Raw genomic sequence first — 23,753 nt, forward strand, 5'->3', positions numbered from 1 at the left:
ACGTGTGTTGGGCTCTACGTCGGGACGTGTGTTGGGCTCCACGTCGGGACACGTGTTGGGCTGCATGTCGGGACGTGTGTTGGGCTCTGCGTCGGGACGTGTGTTGGGCTCTACGTCGGGACGTGCGTTGGGCTCTACGTCGGGACGTGCGTTGGGCTCTACGTCGGGACGTGCGTTGGGCTCTACTTCTGTAGTTAGCTAACTTTCAGCTCTACGTCGGGACGTGCATTGGGCTCTACGTCGGGACGTGCGTTGGGCTCTACGTCTGTAGTTAGCTAACTTTCAGCTCTACGTCGGGACGTGCGTTGGGCTCTACGTCGGGACGTGAGTTGGGCTCTACGTCGGGACGTGCGTTGGGCTCTACGTCGGGATTTAGCTTACTTTCAGCTCTACGTCGGGACGTGCGTTGGCCTCTAAGTCGGCATTTAGCTTACTTTCAGCTCTACGTCGGGACGTGCGTTGGGCTCTACGTCGGGACGTGCGTTGGGCTCTACGTCGGGACGTGTGTTGGGCTCTACATCAGGGTTTACCTTACTTTCAGCTCTACGTCGGGACGTGCGTTGGGCTCTATGTCGGGACGTGCGTTGGGCTCTACGTCAGGATTTAGCTTACTTTCAGCTCTACGTCGGGACGTGTGCTGGGCTCTACCGCGGGACGTGTGCTGGGCTCTACATCGCGACGTGTGTTGGAGTCTTCCTCGGGACGTGTGTTGGGCTCTACGTCGGGACGTGTGTTGGGCTCTAGATCAGGATTTATTTTACTTTCAGCTCTACGAGGGGTCGTGTGTTGGGCTCGACATCAGGATTTAGCGTACTTTCAGCTCTACGTGGGGACGTGTGTTGGGCTCTACGTCGGGACGTGTGTTGGGCTCCACGTCGGGACGCGTGTTGGGCTGCATGTCGGGACGTGTGTTGGGCTCTACGTCGGGATTTAGTTACTTTCAGCTCTACGTCGGGACGTGTGTTGGGCTCTACGTCGCGACGTGTGTTGGGCTCTGCGTCGAGACGTGTGTTGGGCTCTATGTCGGGATTTAGTTACTTTCAGCTCTACGTCGGGATGTGTGTTGGGTTCTACGTCGGGATTTGTGTTGGGCTCTACGTCGCGACGTGTGTTGGACTCTGCGTCGGGACGTGTGTTGGGCTCTGCGTCGGGACGTGTGTTGGGCTCTACGTCGGGACGTGTGTTGGGCTCTACATCAGGATTTAGCTTACTTTCAGCTCTACGTCGGGACGTGTGTTGTGCTCTACATCGGGATGTTTGTTGGGCTCTACATCAGGATTTAGCTTACTTTCAGCTCTACGTCGGGACGTGTGTTGGGCTCTACGTCGGGACGTGTGTTGGGCTCTACATCAGGATTTAGCTTACATTCAGCTCTACGTCGGGACGTGTGTTGGGCTCTACGTCGGGACGTGTGTTGGGCTCCACGTCGGGACGTGCGTTGGGCTCTATGTCGGGACGTGCGTTGGGCTCTATGTCGGGACGTGCGTTGGGCTCTACGTCTGTAGTTAGCTTACTTTCAGCCTTATGTCGGGACGTGTGTTGGGCTCTATGTCGGGACGTGTGTTGGGCTCTACGTCGCGACGTGTGTTGGGCTCTACGTCGAGACGTATGTTGGGCTCTACATCAGGGTTTACCTTACTTTCAGCTCTACGTCGGGACGTGAGTTTGTGTCTACGTCGGGACGTGTGCTGGGCTCTAGGTCGGGACGTGTGCTGGGCTCTACGTCGGGACGTGTTTTGGGCTCTACGTCGCGACTTGTGTTGGAGTCTGGCCCGGGACGTGTGTTGGGCTCTACGTCGGGACGTGTGTTGGGCTCTACGTCGGGACGTCGGTTGGCTCTACGTCGGGACGTGTGATGGGCTCTACGTCGGGACGTGGGTTGGGCTCTACGTCGGGACGTGGGTTGGGCTCTACGTCGGGACGTCTGTCGGGCCCTACGTCGGGACGTGGGTTGGGCTCTACGTCGGGACGTCTGTCGGGCTCTACGTCGGGACATCTGTTGGGCTCTACGTCGTGACATGTGTTGGGCTCTGCGTCGGGACGTGTGTTGGTCTCTACGTCAGGATTTAGCTTACTTTCAGCTCTATGTCGGGACGTGTGTTGGGCTCTTCATCGGGACGTGTGTTGGGCTCTACTTCGGGACGTGAGTTGGGCTCTACATCAGGATTTAGCTTACTTTTAGCTCTACGTCGGGACGTGTGTTGGGCTCTACGTCGGGACATGCATTGGGCTCTACGTCGGGACGTGTGTTGGGCTCTACGTCGGGACGTGTGTTGGGCTCTACGTCGGGACGTGTGTTGGGCTCTACATCAGGACTTAGCTTACTTTCGGCTCTACGTCGGGACGTGCGTTGGGCTCTACGTCGGGACGTGCGTTGGGCTCTACGTCGGGACGTGTGTTGGGCTCTACGTCGGGACGTGCGTTGGGCCCTATGTCAGGACGTGTGTTGGGCTCTTCGTCGGGACGTCTGTTCGGCTCTACGTCGGGATGTAGCTTACTTTCAGCTCTATGTCGGGACGTGTGTTGGGCTCTATGTCGGGACGTGTGTTGGGCTCTACGTCGCGATGTGTGTTGGGCTCTACGTCGAGACGTATGTTGGGCTCTACATCAGGGTTTACCTTACTTTCAGCTCTACGTCGGGACGTGAGTTTGTGTCTACGTCGGGACGTGTGCTGGGCTATACGTCGGGACGTGTGCTGGGCTCTACGTCGGGACGTGTGTTGGGCTCTACGTCGCGACTTGTGTTGGAGTCTGGCCCGGGACGTGTGTTGGGCTCTACGTCGGGACGTGTGTTGGGCTCTACGTCGGGACGTCGGTTGGCTCTACGTCGGGACGTGTGATGGGCTCTACGTCGGGACGTGGGTTGGGCTCTACGTCGGGACGTGGGTTGGGCTCTACGTCGGGACGTCTGTCGGGCCCTACGTCGGGACGTGGGTTGGGCTCTACGTCGGGACGTCTGTCGGGCTCTACGTCGGGACATCTCTTGGGCTCTACGTCGTGACATGTGTTGGTCTGTGCGTCGGGACGTGTGTTGGTCTCTACGTCAGGATTTAGCTTACTTTCAGCTCTATGTCGGGACGTGTGTTGGGCTCTTCATCGGGACGTGTGTTGGGCTCTACGTCGGGACGTGTGTTGGGCTCTACATCAGGATTTAGCTTACTTTTAGCTCTACGTCGGGACGTGTGTTGGGCTCTACGTCGGGACATGCGTTGGGCTCTACGTCGGGACGTGTGTTGGGCTCTATGTCGGGACGTGTGTTGGGCTCTACGTCGGGACGTGTGTTGGGTTCTACGTCTGTAATTAGCTAACGTTCAGCTCTACATCGAGACGTGTGTTGGGCTCTACGTCTGTAGTTAGCTGACTTTCAGCTGTACGTCGGGACGTGTGTTGGGCTCTACATCAGGATTTAGCTTACTTTCAGCTCTACGTCGGGACGTGCGTTGGGCTCTACGTCGGGACGTGCGTTGGGCCCTTCGTCGGGACGTGTGTTGGGTTCTACGTCTGTAGTTAGCTAACGTTCAGCTCTACATCGAGACGTGTGTTGGGCTCTACATCAGGATTTAGCTTACTTTCAGCTCTACGTCGGGAAGTGTGTTGGGCTCGACATCAGGATTTAGCTTGTTTTCAGCTCTACGTCGGGACGTGTGTTGGGCTCTACGTCGGGACGTGTGTTGGGCTCTACGTCGGGACGTGTGTTGGGCTCTACATCAGGTTTAGCTTATATTGAGCTCTACGTCGGGACGTGTGTTGGGCTCTACGTCGGGACGTGTGTTGGGCTCTACATCAGTGTTTAGCTTACTTTCACCTCTACGTCGGGACATGTGTTGGGCTCTACGTCGGGACGTGTGTTGGGCTCTACGTCCGGACGTGTGTTGGGCTCTACGTCGGGATGTGTGTTGGGCTGGACATCAGGATTTAGCTTACTTTCAGCTCTACTTCGGGACGTGTGTTGGGCTCTACGTCGGGACGTGTGTTGGGCTCTTCGTCGGGACATCTGTTCGGCTCTACGTCGGGATGTAGCTTCCTTTCAGCTCTATGTCGGGACGTGTGTTGGGCTCTATGTCGGGACGTGTGTTGGGCTCTATGTCCGGACGTGTGTTGGGCTCTACGTCGCGACGTGTGTTGGGCTCTACGTCGAGACGTATGTTGGGCTCTACATCAGGGTTTATCTTACTTTCAGCTCTACGTCGGGACGTGAGTTTGTGTCTACGTCGGGACGTGTGTTGGGCTCTACGTCGGGACGTGTGTTGGGCTCTACGTCGGGACGTCGGGTGGCTGTACGTCGGGACGTGTGATGGGCTCTACGTCGGGACGTGGGTTGGGCTCTACGTCGGGACGTGGGTTGGGCTCTACGTCGGGACGTCTGTCGGGCCCTACGTCGGGACGTGGGTTGGGCTCTACGTCGGGACGTGTGTTGGGCTCTACGTCGGGACGTGTGTTGGGCTCTACGTCGGGACGTGTGTTGGGCTCTACATCAGGTTTAGCTTATATTGAGCTCTACGTCGGGACGTGTGTTGGGCTCTACGTCGGGACGTGTGTTGGGCTCTACATCAGTGTTTAGCTTACTTTCACCTCTACGTCGGGACATGTGTTGGGCTCTACGTCGGGACGTGTGTTGGGCTCTACGTCCGGACGTGTGTTGGGCTCTACGTCGGGACGTGTGTTGGGCTCTACATCAGTGTTTAGCTTACTTTCACCTCTACTTCGGGACGTGTGTTGGGCTCTACGTCGGGACGTGTGTTGGGCTCTTCGTCGGGACATCTGTTGGGCTCTACGTCGGGACTTGTGTTGGGCTCTTCGTCGGGACATCTGTTCGGCTCTACGTCGGGATGTAGCTTACTTTCAGCTCTATGTCGGGACGTGTGTTGGGCTCTATGTCGGGACGTGTGTTGGGCTCTATGTCCGGACGTGTGTTGGGCTCTACGTCGCGACGTGTGTTGGGCTCTACGTCGAGACGTATGTTGGGCTCTACATCAGGGTTTATCTTACTTTCAGCTCTACGTCGGGACGTGAGTTTGTGTCTACGTCGGGACGTGTGTTGGGCTCTACGTCGGGACATGTGTTGGGCTCTACGTCGGGACGTCGGTTGGCTCTACGTCAGGACGTGTGATGGGCTCTACGTCGGGACGTGGGTTGGGCTCTACGTCGGGACGTGGGTTGGGCTCTACGTCGGGACGTCTGTCGGGACCTACGTCGGGACGTGGGTTGGGCTCTACGTCGGGACGTGTGTTGGGCTCTACGTCGGGACGTGTGTTGGGCTCTACGTCGGGACGTGTGTTGGGCTCTACATCAGGTTTAGCTTATATTGAGCTCTACGTCGGGACGTGTGTTGGGCTCTACGTCGGGACGTGTGTTGGGCTCTACATCAGTGTTTAGCTTACTTTCACCTCTACGTCGGGACATGTGTTGGGCTCTACGTCGGGACGTGTGTTGGGCTCTACGTCCGGACGTGTGTTGGGCTCTACGTCGGGACGTGTGTTGGGCTCTACGTCGGGACGTGTTTTGGGCTCGACATCAGGATTTAGCTTACTTTCAGCTCTACTACGGGACGTGTGTTGGGCTCTACGTCGGGACGTGTGTTGGGCTCTTCGTCGGGACATCTGTTCGGCTCTACGTCGGGATGTAGCTTACTTTCAGCTCTATGTCGGGACGTGTGTTGGGCTCTATGACGGGACGTGTGTTGGGCTCTATGTCCGGACGTGTGTTGGGCTCTACGTCGCGACGTGTGTTGGGCTCTACGTCGAGACGTATGTTGGGCTCTACATCAGGGTTTATCTTACTTTCAGCTCTACGTCGGGACGTGAGTTTGTGTCTACGTCGGGACGTGTGTTGGGCTCTACGTCGGGACGTGTGTTGGGCTCTACGTCGGGACGTCGGTTGGCTCTACATCGGGACGTGTGATGGGCTCTACGTCGGGACGTGGGTTGGGCTCTACGTCGGGACGTGGGTTGGGCTCTACGTCGGGACGTCTGTCGGGCCCTACGTCGGGACGTGGGTTGGGCTCTACGTCGGGACGTGTGTTGGGCTCTACGTCGGGACGTGTTTTGGGCTCTACGTCGCGACTTGTGTTGGAGTCTGGCCCGGGACGTGTGTTGGGCTCTACGTCGGGACGTGTGTTGGGCTCTACGTCGGGACGTCGGTTGGCTCTACGTCGGGACGTGTGATGGGCTCTACGTCGGGACGTGGGTTGGGCTCTACGTCGGGACGTGGGTTGGGCTCTACGTCGGGACGTCTGTCGGGCCCTACGTCGGGACGTGGGTTGGGCTCTACGTCGGGACGTCTGTCGGGCTCTACGTCGGGACATCTGTTGGGCTCTACGTCGTGACATGTGTTGGGCTCTGCGTCGGGACGTGTGTTGGTCTCTACGTCAGGATTTAGCTTACTTTCAGCTCTATGTCGGGACGTGTGTTGGGCTCTTCATCGGGACGTGTGTTGGGCTCTACGTCGGGACGTGTGTTGGGCTCTACATCAGGATTTAGCTTACTTTTAGCTCTACGTCGGGACGTGTGTTGGGCTCTACGTCGGGACATGCATTGGGCTCTACGTCGGGACGTGTGTTGGGCTCTACGTCGGGACGTGTGTTGGGCTCTACGTCGGGACGTGTGTTGGGCTCTACATCAGGACTTAGCTTACTTTCGGCTCTACGTCGGGACGTGCGTTGGGCTCTACGTCGGGACGTGCGTTGGGCTCTACGTCGGGACGTGCGTTGGGCCCTACGTCGGGACGTGTGTTGGGCTCTTCGTCGGGACGTCTGTTCGGCTCTACGTCGGGATGTAGCTTACTTTCAGCTCTATGTCGGGACGTGTGTTGGGCTCTATGTCGGGACGTGTGTTGGGCTCTACGTCGCGATGTGTGTTGGGCTCTACGTCGAGATGTATGTTGGGCTCTACATCAGGGTTTACCTTACTTTCAGCTCTACGTCGGGACGTGAGTTTGTGTCTACGTCGGGACGTGTGCTGGGCTATACGTCGGGACGTTTGCTGGGCTCTACGTCGGGACGTGTGTTGGGCTCTACGTCGCGACTTGTGTTGGAGTCTGGCCCGGGACGTGTGTTGGGCTCTACGTCGAGACGTATGTTGGGCTCTACATCAGGGTTTATCTTACTTTCAGCTATACGTCGGGACGTGAGTTTGTGTCTACGTCGGGACGTGTGTTGGGCTCTACGTCGGGACGTGTGTTGGGCTCTACGTCGGGACCTCGGTTGGCTCTACATCGGGACGTGTGATGGGCTCTACGTCGGGACGTGGGTTGGGCTCTACGTCGGGACGTGGGTTGGGCTCTACGTCGGGACGTCTGTCGGGCCCTACGTCGGGACGTGGGTTGGGCTCTACGTCGGGACGTCTGTCGGGCTCTACGTCGGGACATCTGTTGGGCTCTACTTCGTGACATGTGTTGGGCTCTGCGTCGGGACGTGTGTTGGTCTCTACGTCAGGATTTAGCTTAATTTCAGCTCTATGTCGGGACGTGTGTTGGGCTCTTCATCGGGACGTGTGTTGGGCTCTACGTCGGGACGTGTGTTGGGCTCTACATCAGGATTTAGCTTACTTTTAGCTCTACGTCGGGACGTGTGTTGGGCTCTACGTCGGGAGATGCGTTGGGCTCTACGTCGGGACGTGTGTTGGGCTCTACGTCGGGACGTGTGTTGGGCTCTACGTCGGGACGTGTGTTGGGCTCTACATCAGGACTTAGCTTACTTTCGGCTGTACGTCGGGACGTGCGTTGGGCTCTACGTCGGGACGTGTGTTGGGCTCTACATCAGGACTTAGCTTACTTTCGGCTCTACGTCGGGACGTGCGTTGGGCTCTACGTCGGGACGTGTGTTGGGCTCTACGTCGGGACGTGTGTTGGGTTCTACGTCTGTAGTTAGCTAACGTTCAGCTCTACATCGAGACGTGTGTTGGGCTCTACGTCTGTAGTTAGCTGACTTTCAGCTGTACGTCGGGACGTGTGTTGGGCTCTACATCAGGATTTAGCTTACTTTCAGCTCTACGTCGGGACGTGCGTTGGGCTCTACGTCGGGACGTGCGTTGGGCCCTACGTCGGGACGTGTGTTGGGTTCTACGTCTGTAGTTAGCTAACGTTCAGCTCTACATCGAGACGTGTGTTGGGCTCTACGTCTGTAGTTAGCTGACTTTCAGCTGTACGTCGGGACGTGTGTTGGGCTCTACATCAGGATTTAGCTTACTTTCAGCTCTACGTCGGGAAGTGTGTTGGGCTCGACATCAGGATTTAGCTTGTTTTCAGCTCTACGTCGGGACGTGTGTTGGGCTCTACGTCGGGACGTGTGTTGGGCTCTACGTCGGGACGTGTGTTGGGCTCTACATCAGGTTTAGCTTATATTGAGCTCTACGTCGGGACGTGTGTTGGGCTCTACGTCGGGACGTGTGTTGGGCTCTACATCAGTGTTTAGCTTACTTTCACCTCTACGTCGGGACATGTGTTGGGCTCTACGTCGGGACGTGTGTTGGGCTCTACGTCCGGACGTGTGTTGGGCTCTACGTCGGGACGTGTGTTGGGCTCTACGTCGGGACGTGGGTTGGGCTCTACGTCGGGACGTGTGTTGGGCTCGACATCAGGATTTAGCTTACTTTCAGCTCTACTTCAGGACGTGTGTTGGGCTCTACGTCGGGACGTGTGTTGGGCTCTTCGTCGGGACATCTGTTCGGCTCTACGTCGGGATGTAGCTTACTTTCAGCTCTATGTCGGGACGTGTGTTGGGCTCTATGTCGGGACGTGTGTTGGGCTCTACGTCGCGACGTGTGTTGGGCTCTACGTCGAGACGTATGTTGGGCTCTACATCAGGGTTTACCTTACTTTCAGCTCTACGTCGGGACGTGAGTTTGTGTCTACGTCGGGACGTGTGCTGGGCTCTAGGTCGGGACGTGTGCTGGGCTCTACGTCGGGACGTGTTTTGGGCTCTACGTCGCGACTTGTGTTGGAGTCTGGCCCGGGACGTGTGTTGGGCTCTACGTCGGGACGTGTGTTGGGCTCTACGTCGGGACGTCGGTTGGCTCTACGTCGGGACGTGTGATGGGCTCTACGTCGGGACGTGGGTTGGGCTCTACGTCGGGACGTGGGTTGGGCTCTACGTCGGGACGTCTGTCGGGCCCTACGTCGGGACGTGGGTTGGGCTCTACGTCGGGACGTCTGTCGGGCTCTACGTCGGGACATCTGTTGGGCTCTACGTCGTGACATGTGTTGGGCTCTGCGTCGGGACGTGTGTTGGTCTCTACGTCAGGATTTAGCTTACTTTCAGCTCTATGTCGGGACGTGTGTTGGGCTCTTCATCGGGACGTGTGTTGGGCTCTACGTCGGGACGTGTGTTGGGCTCTACATCAGGATTTAGCTTACTTTTAGCTCTACGTCGGGACGTGTGTTGGGCTCTACGTCGGGACATGCATTGGGCTCTACGTCGGGACGTGTGTTGGGCTCTACGTCGGGACGTGTGTTGGGCTCTACGTCGGGACGTGTGTTGGGCTCTACATCAGGACTTAGCTTACTTTCGGCTCTACGTCGGGACGTGCGTTGGGCTCTACGTCGGGACGTGCGTTGGGCTCTACGTCGGGACGTGCGTTGGGCCCTACGTCGGGACGTGTGTTGGGTTCTACGTCTGTAGTTAGCTAACGTTCAGCTCTACATCGAGACGTGTGTTGGGCTCTACGTCTGTAGTTAGCTGACTTTCAGCTGTACGTCGGGACGTGTGTTGGGCTCTACATCAGGATTTAGCTTACTTTCAGCTCTACGTCGAGAAGTGTGTTGGGCTCGACATCAGGATTTAGCTTGTTTTCAGCTCTACGTCGGGACGTGTGTTGGGCTCTACGTCGGGACGTGTGTTGGGCTCTACGTCGGGACGTGTGTTGGGCTCTACATCAGGTTTAGCTTATATTGAGCTCTACGTCGGGACGTGTGTTGGGCTCTACGTCGGGACGTGTGTTGGGCTCTACATCAGTGTTTAGCTTACTTTCACCTCTACGTCGGGACATGTGTTGGGCTCTACGTCGGGACGTGTGTTGGGCTCTATGTCCGGACGTGTGTTGGGCTCTACGTCGGGACGTGTGTTGGGCTCTACGTCGGGACGTGTGTTCGGCTCTACATCAAGATTTAGCTTCCTTTCAGCTCTACGTCGGGACTTGTGTTGGGCTCTACGTCGGGATGTGTGTTGGGCTCTACATGAGGATTTAGCTTACTTTCAGCTCTACGTGGTGACGTGTGTTGGGCTCGACATCAGGATTTAGCTTACTTTCAGCTCTACTTCGGGACGTGTGTTGGGCTCTACATCGGGACGTGTGTTGGGCTCTACGTCGGGACGTGTGTTGGGCTCTTCGTCGGGACGTCTCTTCGGCTCTACGTCGGGATTTAGCTTACTTTCAGCTCTGTGTCGGGACGTGTGTTGGGCTCTATGTCGGGACGTGTGTTGGGCTCTACGTCGCGACGTGTGTTGGGCTCTACGTCGAGACGTATGTTGGGCTCTACATCAGGGTTTACCTTACTTTCAGCTCTACGTCGGGACGTGAGTTTGTGTCTACGTCGGGACGTGTGCTGGGCTCTACGTCGGGACGTGTGCTGGGCTCTACGTCGGGACGTGTGTTGGGCTCTACGTCGCGACTTGTGTTGGAGTCTGGCCCGGGACGTGTGTTGGGCTCTACGTCGGGACGTGTGTAGGGCTCTACGTCGGGACGTGTTTTGGGCTCTACGTCGGGACGTCGGTTGGCTGTACGTCGGGACGTGTGATGGGCTCTACGTCGGGACGTGGGTTGGGCTCTACGTCGGGACGTGTGTTGGGCTCTACGTCGGGACGTCTGTCGGGCCCTACGTCGGGACGTGGGTTGGGCTCTACGTCGGGACGTCTGTCGGGCTCTACGTCGGGACATCTGTTGGGCTCTACGTCGTGACATGTGTTGGGCTCTGCGTCGGGACTTGTGTTGGTCTCTACGTCAGGATTTAGCTTACTTTCAGCTCTATGTCGGGACGTGTGTTGGGCTCTTCATCGGGACGTGTGTTGGGCTCTACGTCGGGACGTGTGTTGGGCTCTACATCAGGATTTAGCTTACTTTTAGCTCTACGTCGGGACGTGTGTTGGGCTCTACGTCGGGACATGCATTGGGCTCTACGTCGGGACGTGTGTTGGGCTCTACGTCGGGACGTGTGTTGGGCTCTACGTCAGGAAGTGTGTTGGGCTCTACATCAGGACTTAGCTTACTTTCGGCTCTACGTCGGGACGTGCGTTGGGCTCTACGTCGGGACGTGCGTTGGGCTCTACGACGGGACGTGCGTTGGGCTCTACGTCGGGACGTGTGTTGGGTTCTATGAATGTAGTTAGCTAACGTTCAGCTCTAAATCGAGACGTGTGTTGGGCTGTACGTCTGTAGTTAGCTTACTTTCAGCTGTACGTCGGGACGTGTGTTGGGCTCTACATCAGGATTTAGCTTACTTTCAGCTCTACGTCGGGAAGTGTGTTGGGCTCGACATCAGGATTTAGCTTGTTTTCAGCTCTACGTCGGGACGTGTGTTGGGCTCTACGTCGGGACGTGTGTTGGGCTCTACGTCGGGACGTGTGTTGGGCTCTACATCAGGTTTAGCTTATATTGAGCTCTATGTCGGGACGTGTGTTGGGCTCTACGTCGGGACGTGTGTTGGGCTCTACATCAGAATTAGCTTACTTTCACCTCTACGTCGGGACATGTGTTGGGCTCTACGTCGGGACGTGTGTTGGGCTCTACATCGGGACGTGTGTTGGGCTCTACGTCGGGATGTGTGTTGGGCTCTACGTCGGGACGTGTGTTGGGCTCTACGTCGGGACGTGTGTTGGGCTCTACATCTGTAGATAGCTAACTTTCAGCTCTACGTCGGCACGTGCGTTGGGCTCTTCGTCGGCACGTGCGTTGGGCTCTACGTCGGCACGTGCGTTGGGCTCTACGTCGGGACTTGCGTTGGGCTCTACGTCGGGACGTGCGTTGGGCTCTACGTCGGGACGTGTGTTGGGCTCTACATCAGGATTTAGCTTAATTTCAGCTCTACGTCGGGACGTGAGTTGGGCTCTACGTCGGGACGTGTGTTGGGCTCTACGTCGGGACGTGTGTTGGGCTCCATGTCGGGACTTGTGTTGGGTTCTACGTCTGTTGTTAGCTAACTTTCAGCTCTACGTTGGGACGTATGTTGGGCCCTACGTCGGGACGTGTGTTGGGCCCTACGTCGGGACGTGTGTTGGGCCCTACGTCGGTACGTGAGTTGGGCCCTACGTCGGGACGTGTGTTGGGTTCTACGTCTGTAGTTAGCTAACGTTCAGCTCTACGTCGAGACGTGTGTTGGGCTCTACGTCTGTAGTTAGCTGACTTTCAGCTGTACGTCGGGTCGTGTGTTGGGCTCTACATCAGGATTTAGCTTACCTTCAGCTCTACGTCGGGACGTGTGTTGGGCCCTACCTCGGGACGTGTGTTGTGCTCTACGTTGGGACGTGTGTTGGGCTCTACATCGGGACATGTGTTGGGCTCTACGTCGGGATGTGTGTTGGGCTCTACATCAGGATTTAGCTTACTTTGAGCTCTTCGTTGGGACGTGTGTTAGGCTCGGCATCAGGATTTAGCTTACTTTCAGGTCTACGTCGGGACGTGTGTTGGGCTCTACGTCGGGACGTGTGTTGGGCTCTACATCAGGATTTAGCTTACTTTAAGCTCTACGTCGGGACGTGTGTTGGTCACTACGTTGGGACGTGTGTTGGGCTCTACGCCGGGACGTGTGTTGGGCTCTACATCAGGATTTAGATTACTTTCATCTCTACGTCGGGACCTGTGTTGGGCTCTACGTCGGGATGTGTGTTGGAGTCTACATCAGGATTTAGCTTACTTTCAGCTCTATGTGGGACGTGTGTTGGGCTCGACATCAGGATTTAGCTTACTTTCAGCTCTACGTCGGGACGTGTGTTGGGCTCTACGTCGGGACATGTGTTGGGCTCTACATCAGAATTTAGCGTACTTTCAGGTCTACGTCGGGACATGTGTTGGGCTCTACGTCAGGACGTCTGTTGGGCTCTACATCAGAATTTAGCGTATTTTCAGCTCTACGTCGGGACGTGTCTTGGGCTCTACGTCGGTACGTGTGTTGGGCTCTACGTTGGGACGTGTGTTGGGCTCTGCGTCGCGACGAGTGTTGGACTCTGCGTCGGGACGTGTGTTGGGCTCTACGTCAGGACGTGTGTTGGTCTCTACGTCGGGACGTGTGTTGGGCTCTACGTCGGGACTTGTGTTGGTCTCTACGTCGGGACGTGTGTTGTGCTCTACGTCGGGACTTGTGTTGGGCTCTACGTCAGGACGTGTGTTGGGCTCTACGTCGGGACGTGTGTTGGGCTCTACATCAGGATTTAGCTTTTTTTCAGCTCTACGTGGGGACGTGTGTTGGGCTCGACATCAGGGTTTACCTTACTTTCACCTCTACGTCGGGACGTGTGTTGGGTTCTACGTCGGGACGTATGTGGGGCTCTACGTCGGGACGTGTGTTGGGCTCTACATCAGGATTTAGCTTACTTTCAGCTCTACGTCGGGACGTGTGTTGGGCTCTACATCAGGATTTAAATTACTTTCAGCTCTACGTCGGGACGTGTGTTGGGCTCTACATCAGGATTTAGATTACTTTCAGCTCTAAGTCGGAACGTGTGTTGGGCTCTACGTCGGGACGTGTGTTGGGCTCTACATCAGGATTTAGCGTACTTACAGCTCTACGTCGGGACGTGCGTTGGGCTCTACGTCGGGACGTGCGTTGGGCTCTACGTCGGGACGTGTATTGGGCTCTACATCTGGATTTAGCTTATTTTCAGCTCTACGTCGGGACGTGTGTTGGGCTCTACGTCGCGACGTGTGTTGGTCTCTGCTTCGGGACGTGCGTTGGGCTCTACTTCGGGACGTGCGTTGGGCTCTACGTCGGGACGTGCGTTGGGCTCTACGTCGGGACGTGCGTTGGGCTCTACGTCGGGACGTGTGTTGGGCTCTACGTCGGGACGTGTGTTCGGCTCTACATCAGGATTTAGCTTACTTTCAGCTCTACGTCGGGACGTGTGTTGGGCTCTACGTCGGGACGTGTGTTGGGCTCTACATCAGGATTTAGCTTACTTTCAGCTCTACGTCGCGACATGTGTTGGGCTCTACGTCGGGACGTGTGTTGGGCTCTACATCAGGGTTTAGCTTACTTTCAGCTCTACGTCGGGACGTGTGTTGGCCTTGACATCAGGATTTAGCTTACTTTCAGCTCTACGTCGGGACGTGTGTTGGGCTCTACGTCGGGACGTGTGTTGGGCTCTAGGTCGGGACCTGTGTTGGGCTCTACGTCGGGACATGTGTTGGAGTCTGCCTCGGGACGTGTGTTGGGCTCTACGTCGGGACGTGTGTTGGGCTCTACATCAGGATGTCTGTTGGGCTCTACATCAGAATTTAGCGTACTTTCAGCTCTACTTCGGGACGTGTGTTGGGCTCTACGTCGGGATGTGTGTTGGGCTCTACATCAGGATTTAGCTTACTTTCAGCTCTACGTGGGGACGTGTCTTGGGCTCTACGTCGAGACGTCTGCTGGGCTCTACGTCGGGACATGTGTTGGGCTCTCCATCAGGATTTAGCGTACTGTCAGCTCTACGTCGGGACGTGTGTTGGGCTCTACGTCGGGACGTGTGTTAGGCTCTACGTCGGGACGTGTGTTGGGCTCTACATCAGGATTTAGCTTACTTTCAGCTCTACGTTGGGACGTGTGTTGGGCTCTACATCGGGACGTGTGTTGGGCTCTACCTCAGGATTTAGCGTACTTTCAGCTCTGCGTCGGGACGAGTGTTGGGCTCTACATCTGTAGTTAGATAACTTTCAGATCTACGTCGGGACGTGTGTTGGGCTCTACATCGGGACGTGTGTTGGGCTCTACGTCGGGATGTGTGTTGGGCTCTACGTCGGGACGTGTGTTGGGCTCTACGTCGGGACGTGTGTTGGGCTCTACATTGTAGATAGCTAACTTTCAGCTCTACGTCGGCACGTGCGTTGGGCTCTACGTCGGCACGTGCGTTGGGCTCTACGTCGGCACGTGCGTTGGGCTCTACGTCGGGACGTGCGTTGGGCTCTACGTCGGGACGTGCGTTGGGCTCTACGTCGGGACGTGCGTTGGGCTCTACATCAGGATTTAGCTTAATTTCAGCTCTACGTCGGGACGTGTGTTGGGCTCTACGTCGGGACGTGTGTTGGGCTCTACGTCGGGACGTGTGTTGGGCTCCATGTCGGGACTTGTGTTGGGCTCTACGGCTGTTGTTAGCTAAATTTCAGCTCTACGTTGGGACGTATGTTGGGCCCTACGTCGGGACGTGTGTTGGGCCCTACGTCGGTACGTGTGTTGGGCCCTACGTCGGTACGTGAGTTGGGCCCTACGTCGGGACGTGTGTTGGGTTCTACGTCTGTAGTTAGCTAACGTTCAGCTTTACGTCGAGACGTGTGTTGGGCTCTACGTCTGTAGTTAGCTGACTTTCAGCTGTACGTCGGGTCGTGTGTTGGGCTCTACATCAGGTTTAGCTTATATTGAGCTCTACGTCGGGACGTGTGTTGGGCTCTACGTCGGGACGTGTGTTGGGCTCTACATCAGTGTTTAGCTTACTTTCACCTCTACGTCGGGACATGTGTTTGGCTCTACGTCGGGACGTGTGTTGGGCTCTACGTCCGGACGTGTGTTGGGCTCTACGTCGGGACGTGTGTTGGGCTCTACGTCGGGACGTGTGTTGTGCTCTACGTCGGGACGTGTGTTTGGCTCTACATCGGGACATGTGTTGGGCTCTACGTCGGGATGTGTGTTGGGCTCTACATCAGTATTTAGCTTACTTTGAGCTCTTCGTTGGGACGTGTGTTAGGCTCGGCATCAGGATTTAGCTTACTTTCAGGTCTACGTCGAGACGTGTGTTGGGCTCTACGTCTGTAGTTAGCTGACTTTCAGCTTTACGTCGGGTCGTGTGTTGGGCTCTACGTCGGGACGTGGGTTGGGCTCTACGTCGGGACGTGGGTTGGGCTCTACGTCGGGACGTGGGTTGGGCTCTACATCAGGATTTAGCGTACTTTTAGCTCTACTTCGGGACGTGTGTTGGGCTCTACGTCGGCACGTGGGTTGGGCTCTACGTCGGGACGTGGGTTGGGCTCTACGTCGGGATGTGGGTTGGGCTCTACGTCGGGACGTGTGCTGGGCTCTACGTCGAGACGTGGGTTGGGCTCTACATCAGGATGTAGCGTACTTTTAGCTCTGCTTCGGGACGTGTGTTGGGCTCTACGTCGGGACGTGTGCTGGGCTCTATGTCGGGACGTGTGCTGGGCTCTACGTCAGGACGTGTGTTGGGCTCTACATCAGGATTTAGCGTACTTTTAGCTCTGCTTCGGGACGTGTGTTGGGCTCTACGTCGGGACGTGTGTTGGGCTCTACATCAGGATTTAGCTTACTTTCAGCTCGACGTCGGAACGTGTGTTGGGCTCTACGTCGGGACGTGTGTTGGGCTCTACGTCAGGATTTAGCTTACTTTCAGCTGTACGTCGGGACGTGTGTTGGGCTCTACGTCGGGACGTGTGTTGGGCTCTACGTCGGGACGTGTGTTGGGCTCTACATCAGGATCTTGCATACTTTCAGTTCTACGTCGGGACACGTGTTATGCTCTAAGTCGGGACGTGTGTTGGGCTCTACATCAGATTTAGCTTACTTTCAGCTCTACGTCGGGACGTGTGTTGGGCTCTACGTCGGGACGTGTGTTGGGCTCTACATCAGGATTTAGCGTACTTTCAGCTCAACTTAGGGACGTGTGTTGGGCTCTACGTCGGGACGTGTGTTGGGCTCTATGTCGGGACGTGTGTTGGGCTCTACGTCGGGATTTAGCTTACTTTCCGCTCTACGTCGGGACGTGTGTTGGGCTCTATGTCGGGAAGTGTGTTGGGCTCTACGTCGCGACGTGTGTTGGGCTCTACGTCGAGACGTATGTTGGGCTCTACATCAGGGTTCAGCTTACTTTCAGCTCTACGTCGGGACGTGAGTTCGGGTCTACGTCGGGTCGTGTGCTGGGCTCTACGTCGGGACGTGTGTTGGGCTCTACGTTGCGACGTGTTTTGGCCTCTACGTCGGGACGTGTGTTGGGCTCTACATCAGGATTTAGCGTACTTTCAGCTCTACTTCGGGACGTGTGTTGGGCTCTACGTTGGGACGTGTGTTGGGCTCTACATCAGGATTTAGCTTACTTTCAGCTCTACGTCGGACATGTGTTGGGCTCTACGTTGGGACGTGTGTTGGGCTCTACATCAGGATTTAGCTTACTTTCAGCTCTACGTCTGGGCGAGTGTTAGGCTCTAAGTCGGGACGTGTGTTGGGCTCTACATCAGGATTTAGCGTACTTTTAGCTCTACTTCGGGACGTGTGTTGGGCTCTACGTCGGGACGTGTGTTGGGCTCTACATCAGGATTTAGCTTACTTTCAGCTCTACTTCGGGACATGTGTTGGGCTCCACGTTGGGACTTGTGTTGGGCTCTACATCAGGATTTAGCTTACTTTCATCTCTACGTCTGGGCGAGTGTTGGGCTCTAAGTCGGGACGTGTGTTGGGCTCTACATCAGGATTTAGCTTACTTTCAGCTCTACGTGGGGACGTGTGTTTGGCTCTACGTCGGGACCTGTGTTGGGCTCTATATCGGGACATGTGTTGGGCTCTACGTCGGGACGTCTGTTGGGATCTACGTCGGGACGTGTGTTGGGGTCTACGTCGGGACGTTTGTTGGGCTCTACGTCGGGACGTGGGTTGGGCTCTACGTCGGGATGTGTGTAGGGCTCTACGTCGGGACGTGGGTTGGGCTCTACGTCGTGACGTGGGTTGGGCTCTTCGTCGGGACGTCTGTTGGGCTCTACGTCGGGATTTAGCTTACTTTCAGCTCTACGTCGGGACGTGTGCTGGGCTCTACGTCGCGACGTGTGTTGGGCTCTACGTCGGGATGTGCGTTGGGCTCTACGTCGGGACGTGCGTTGGGCTCTACGTCGGGACGTGTGTTGGGCTCTATGTCGGGACGTGTGTTGGACTCTACGTCGGGATGTGTGTTGGGCTCTACATCAGGATTTAGCTTACTTTCAGCTCTACGTGGGGACGTGTGTTTGGCTCGATATCAGGATTTAGCGTACTTTCAGCTCTACGTCGGGACGTATGTTGGGCTCTACGTCGGGATGTGTGTTGGGCTCTACTTCAGGATTTAGCTTAATTTCAGCTCTACGTGGGGACGTGCGTTTGGCTCGACATTAGGACTTAGCTTACTTTCAGCTCTACTTCGGGACGTATGTTGGGCTCTGCGTCGGGATGTGTGTTGGGCTCTACTTCAGGATTTAGCTTAATTTCAGCTCTACGTGGGGACGTGCGTTTGGCTCGACATTAGGACTTAGCTTACTTTCAGCTCTACTTCGGGGCGTGTCTTGGGCTCTACGTCGGGACCTGTGCTGTGCTCTACGTGGGGACATGTGTTGGGCTCTACGTCGGGACGTGTGCTGGGCTCTACGTCGGGACGTGTGTTGGGCTCTACATCAGGATTTAGCGTACTTTCAGCTCTACGTCGGGACGTGTGTTGGGCTCTACGTCGGGACGTGTGTTGGGCTCTACGTCGGCACGTGTGTTGGGCTCTACATCAGGATTTAGCTTACTTTCAGCTCTACGTCGGGAAATGTGTTATGCTCTTTGTCGGGACGTGTGTTGGGCTCTACATCAGATTTAGCTTTCTTTCAGCTCTACGTCGGGACTTGTGTTGGGCTCTACATCAGGATTTAGCTTGTTTTCAGCTCTACTTCGGGACGTGTGTTGGGCTCTACATCGGGACGTGTGTTGGGCTCTACATCAGGATTTAGCTTACTTACAGCTCTACGTCGGGACATGTGTTGGGCTCTACGTTGGGACGTGTGTTGGGCTCTACATCAGGATTTAGCTTTTTTTCAGCTCTACGTGGGGACGTGTGTTGGGCTCGACATCAGGGTTTACCTTACTTTCACCTCTACGTCGGGACGTGTGTTGGGTTCTACGTCGGGACGTATGTGGGGCTCTACGTCGGGACGTGTGTTGGGCTCTACATCAGGATTTAGCTTACTTTCAGCTCTACGTCGGGACGTGTGTTGGGCTCTACATCAGGATTTAAATTACTTTCAGCTCTACGTCGGGACGTGTGTTGGGCTCTACATCAGGATTTAGATTACTTTCAGCTCTAAGTCGGAACGTGTGTTGGGCTCTACGTCGGGACGTGTGTTGGGCTCTACATCAGGATTTAGCGTACTTACAGCTCTACGTCGGGACGTGCGTTGGGCTCTACGTCGGGACGTGCGTTGGGCTCTACGTCGGGACGTGTATTGGGCTCTACATCTGGATTTAGCTTATTTTCAGCTCTACGTCGGGACGTGTGTTGGGCTCTACGTCGCGACGTGTGTTGGTCTCTGCTTCGGGACGTGCGTTGGGCTCTACTTCGGGACGTGCGTTGGGCTCTACGTCGGGACGTGCGTTGGGCTCTACGTCGGGACGTGCGTTGGGCTCTACGTCGGGACGTGTGTTGGGCTCTACGTCGGGACGTGTGTTCGGCTCTACATCAGGATTTAGCTTACTTTCAGCTCTACGTCGGGACGTGTGTTGGGCTCTACGTCGGGACGTGTGTTGGGCTCTACATCAGGATTTAGCTTACTTTCAGCTCTACGTCGCGACATGTGTTGGGCTCTACGTCGGGACGTGTGTTGGGCTCTACATCAGGGTTTAGCTTACTTTCAGCTCTACGTCGGGACGTGTGTTGGCCTTGACATCAGGATTTAGCTTACTTTCAGCTCTACGTCGGGACGTGTGTTGGGCTCTACGTCGGGACGTGTGTTGGGCTCTAGGTCGGGACCTGTGTTGGGCTCTACGTCGGGACATGTGTTGGAGTCTGCCTCGGGACGTGTGTTGGGCTCTACGTCGGGACGTGTGTTGGGCTCTACATCAGGATGTCTGTTGGGCTCTACATCAGAATTTAGCGTACTTTCAGCTCTACTTCGGGACGTGTGTTGGGCTCTACGTCGGGATGTGTGTTGGGCTCTACATCAGGATTTAGCTTACTTTCAGCTCTACGTGGGGACGTGTCTTGGGCTCTACGTCGAGACGTCTGCTGGGCTCTACGTCGGGACATGTGTTGGGCTCTCCATCAGGATTTAGCGTACTGTCAGCTCTACGTCGGGACGTGTGTTGGGCTCTACGTCGGGACGTGTGTTAGGCTCTACGTCGGGACGTGTGTTGGGCTCTACATCAGGATTTAGCTTACTTTCAGCTCTACGTTGGGACGTGTGTTGGGCTCTACATCGGGACGTGTGTTGGGCTCTACCTCAGGATTTAGCGTACTTTCAGCTCTGCGTCGGGACGAGTGTTGGGCTCTACATCTGTAGTTAGATAACTTTCAGATCTACGTCGGGACGTGTGTTGGGCTCTACATCGGGACGTGTGTTGGGCTCTACGTCGGGATGTGTGTTGGGCTCTACGTCGGGACGTGTGTTGGGCTCTACGTCGGGACGTGTGTTGGGCTCTACATTGTAGATAGCTAACTTTCAGCTCTACGTCGGCACGTGCGTTGGGCTCTACGTCGGCACGTGCGTTGGGCTCTACGTCGGCACGTGCGTTGGGCTCTACGTCGGGACGTGCGTTGGGCTCTACGTCGGGACGTGCGTTGGGCTCTACGTCGGGACGTGCGTTGGGCTCTACATCAGGATTTAGCTTAATTTCAGCTCTACGTCGGGACGTGTGTTGGGCTCTACGTCGGGACGTGTGTTGGGCTCTACGTCGGGACGTGTGTTGGGCTCCATGTCGGGACTTGTGTTGGGCTCTACGGCTGTTGTTAGCTAAATTTCAGCTCTACGTTGGGACGTATGTTGGGCCCTACGTCGGGACGTGTGTTGGGCCCTACGTCGGTACGTGTGTTGGGCCCTACGTCGGTACGTGAGTTGGGCCCTACGTCGGGACGTGTGTTGGGTTCTACGTCTGTAGTTAGCTAACGTTCAGCTTTACGTCGAGACGTGTGTTGGGCTCTACGTCTGTAGTTAGCTGACTTTCAGCTGTACGTCGGGTCGTGTGTTGGGCTCTACATCAGGTTTAGCTTATATTGAGCTCTACGTCGGGACGTGTGTTGGGCTCTACGTCGGGACGTGTGTTGGGCTCTACATCAGTGTTTAGCTTACTTTCACCTCTACGTCGGGACATGTGTTTGGCTCTACGTCGGGACGTGTGTTGGGCTCTACGTCCGGACGTGTGTTGGGCTCTACGTCGGGACGTGTGTTGGGCTCTACGTCGGGACGTGTGTTGTGCTCTACGTCGGGACGTGTGTTTGGCTCTACATCGGGACATGTGTTGGGCTCTACGTCGGGATGTGTGTTGGGCTCTACATCAGTATTTAGCTTACTTTGAGCTCTTCGTTGGGACGTGTGTTAGGCTCGGCATCAGGATTTAGCTTACTTTCAGGTCTACGTCGAGACGTGTGTTGGGCTCTACGTCTGTAGTTAGCTGACTTTCAGCTTTACGTCGGGTCGTGTGTTGGGCTCTACGTCGGGACGTGGGTTGGGCTCTACGTCGGGACGTGGGTTGGGCTCTACGTCGGGACGTGGGTTGGGCTCTACATCAGGATTTAGCGTACTTTTAGCTCTACTTCGGGACGTGTGTTGGGCTCTACGTCGGCACGTGGGTTGGGCTCTACGTCGGGACGTGGGTTGGGCTCTACGTCGGGATGTGGGTTGGGCTCTACGTCGGGACGTGTGCTGGGCTCTACGTCGAGACGTGGGTTGGGCTCTACATCAGGATGTAGCGTACTTTTAGCTCTGCTTCGGGACGTGTGTTGGGCTCTACGTCGGGACGTGTGCTGGGCTCTATGTCGGGACGTGTGCTGGGCTCTACGTCAGGACGTGTGTTGGGCTCTACATCAGGATTTAGCGTACTTTTAGCTCTGCTTCGGGACGTGTGTTGGGCTCTACGTCGGGACGTGTGTTGGGCTCTACATCAGGATTTAGCTTACTTTCAGCTCGACGTCGGAACGTGTGTTGGGCTCTACGTCGGGACGTGTGTTGGGCTCTACGTCAGGATTTAGCTTACTTTCAGCTGTACGTCGGGACGTGTGTTGGGCTCTACGTCGGGACGTGTGTTGGGCTCTACGTCGGGACGTGTGTTGGGCTCTACATCAGGATCTTGCATACTTTCAGTTCTACGTCGGGACACGTGTTATGCTCTAAGTCGGGACGTGTGTTGGGCTCTACATCAGATTTAGCTTACTTTCAGCTCTACGTCGGGACGTGTGTTGGGCTCTACGTCGGGACGTGTGTTGGGCTCTACATCAGGATTTAGCGTACTTTCAGCTCAACTTAGGGACGTGTGTTGGGCTCTACGTCGGGACGTGTGTTGGGCTCTATGTCGGGACGTGTGTTGGGCTCTACGTCGGGATTTAGCTTACTTTCCGCTCTACGTCGGGACGTGTGTTGGGCTCTATGTCGGGAAGTGTGTTGGGCTCTACGTCGCGACGTGTGTTGGGCTCTACGTCGAGACGTATGTTGGGCTCTACATCAGGGTTCAGCTTACTTTCAGCTCTACGTCGGGACGTGAGTTCGGGTCTACGTCGGGTCGTGTGCTGGGCTCTACGTCGGGACGTGTGTTGGGCTCTACGTTGCGACGTGTTTTGGCCTCTACGTCGGGACGTGTGTTGGGCTCTACATCAGGATTTAGCGTACTTTCAGCTCTACTTCGGGACGTGTGTTGGGCTCTACGTTGGGACGTGTGTTGGGCTCTACATCAGGATTTAGCTTACTTTCAGCTCTACGTCGGACATGTGTTGGGCTCTACGTTGGGACGTGTGTTGGGCTCTACATCAGGATTTAGCTTACTTTCAGCTCTACGTCTGGGCGAGTGTTAGGCTCTAAGTCGGGACGTGTGTTGGGCTCTACATCAGGATTTAGCGTACTTTTAGCTCTACTTCGGGACGTGTGTTGGGCTCTACGTCGGGACGTGTGTTGGGCTCTACATCAGGATTTAGCTTACTTTCAGCTCTACTTCGGGACATGTGTTGGGCTCCACGTTGGGACTTGTGTTGGGCTCTACATCAGGATTTAGCTTACTTTCATCTCTACGTCTGGGCGAGTGTTGGGCTCTAAGTCGGGACGTGTGTTGGGCTCTACATCAGGATTTAGCTTACTTTCAGCTCTACGTGGGGACGTGTGTTTGGCTCTACGTCGGGACCTGTGTTGGGCTCTATATCGGGACATGTGTTGGGCTCTACGTCGGGACGTCTGTTGGGATCTACGTCGGGACGTGTGTTGGGGTCTACGTCGGGACGTTTGTTGGGCTCTACGTCGGGACGTGGGTTGGGCTCTACGTCGGGATGTGTGTAGGGCTCTACGTCGGGACGTGGGTTGGGCTCTACGTCGTGACGTGGGTTGGGCTCTTCGTCGGGACGTCTGTTGGGCTCTACGTCGGGATTTAGCTTACTTTCAGCTCTACGTCGGGACGTGTGCTGGGCTCTACGTCGCGACGTGTGTTGGGCTCTACGTCGGGATGTGCGTTGGGCTCTACGTCGGGACGTGCGTTGGGCTCTACGTCGGGACGTGTGTTGGGCTCTATGTCGGGACGTGTGTTGGACTCTACGTCGGGATGTGTGTTGGGCTCTACATCAGGATTTAGCTTACTTTCAGCTCTACGTGGGGACGTGTGTTTGGCTCGATATCAGGATTTAGCGTACTTTCAGCTCTACGTCGGGACGT

The sequence above is a fragment of the Leptosomus discolor genome, chromosome 20 (assembly GCF_034619465.1).
Source record: "Leptosomus discolor isolate bLepDis1 chromosome 20, bLepDis1.hap2, whole genome shotgun sequence".
Taxonomy (NCBI): Eukaryota; Metazoa; Chordata; class Aves; order Leptosomiformes; family Leptosomidae; genus Leptosomus; species Leptosomus discolor.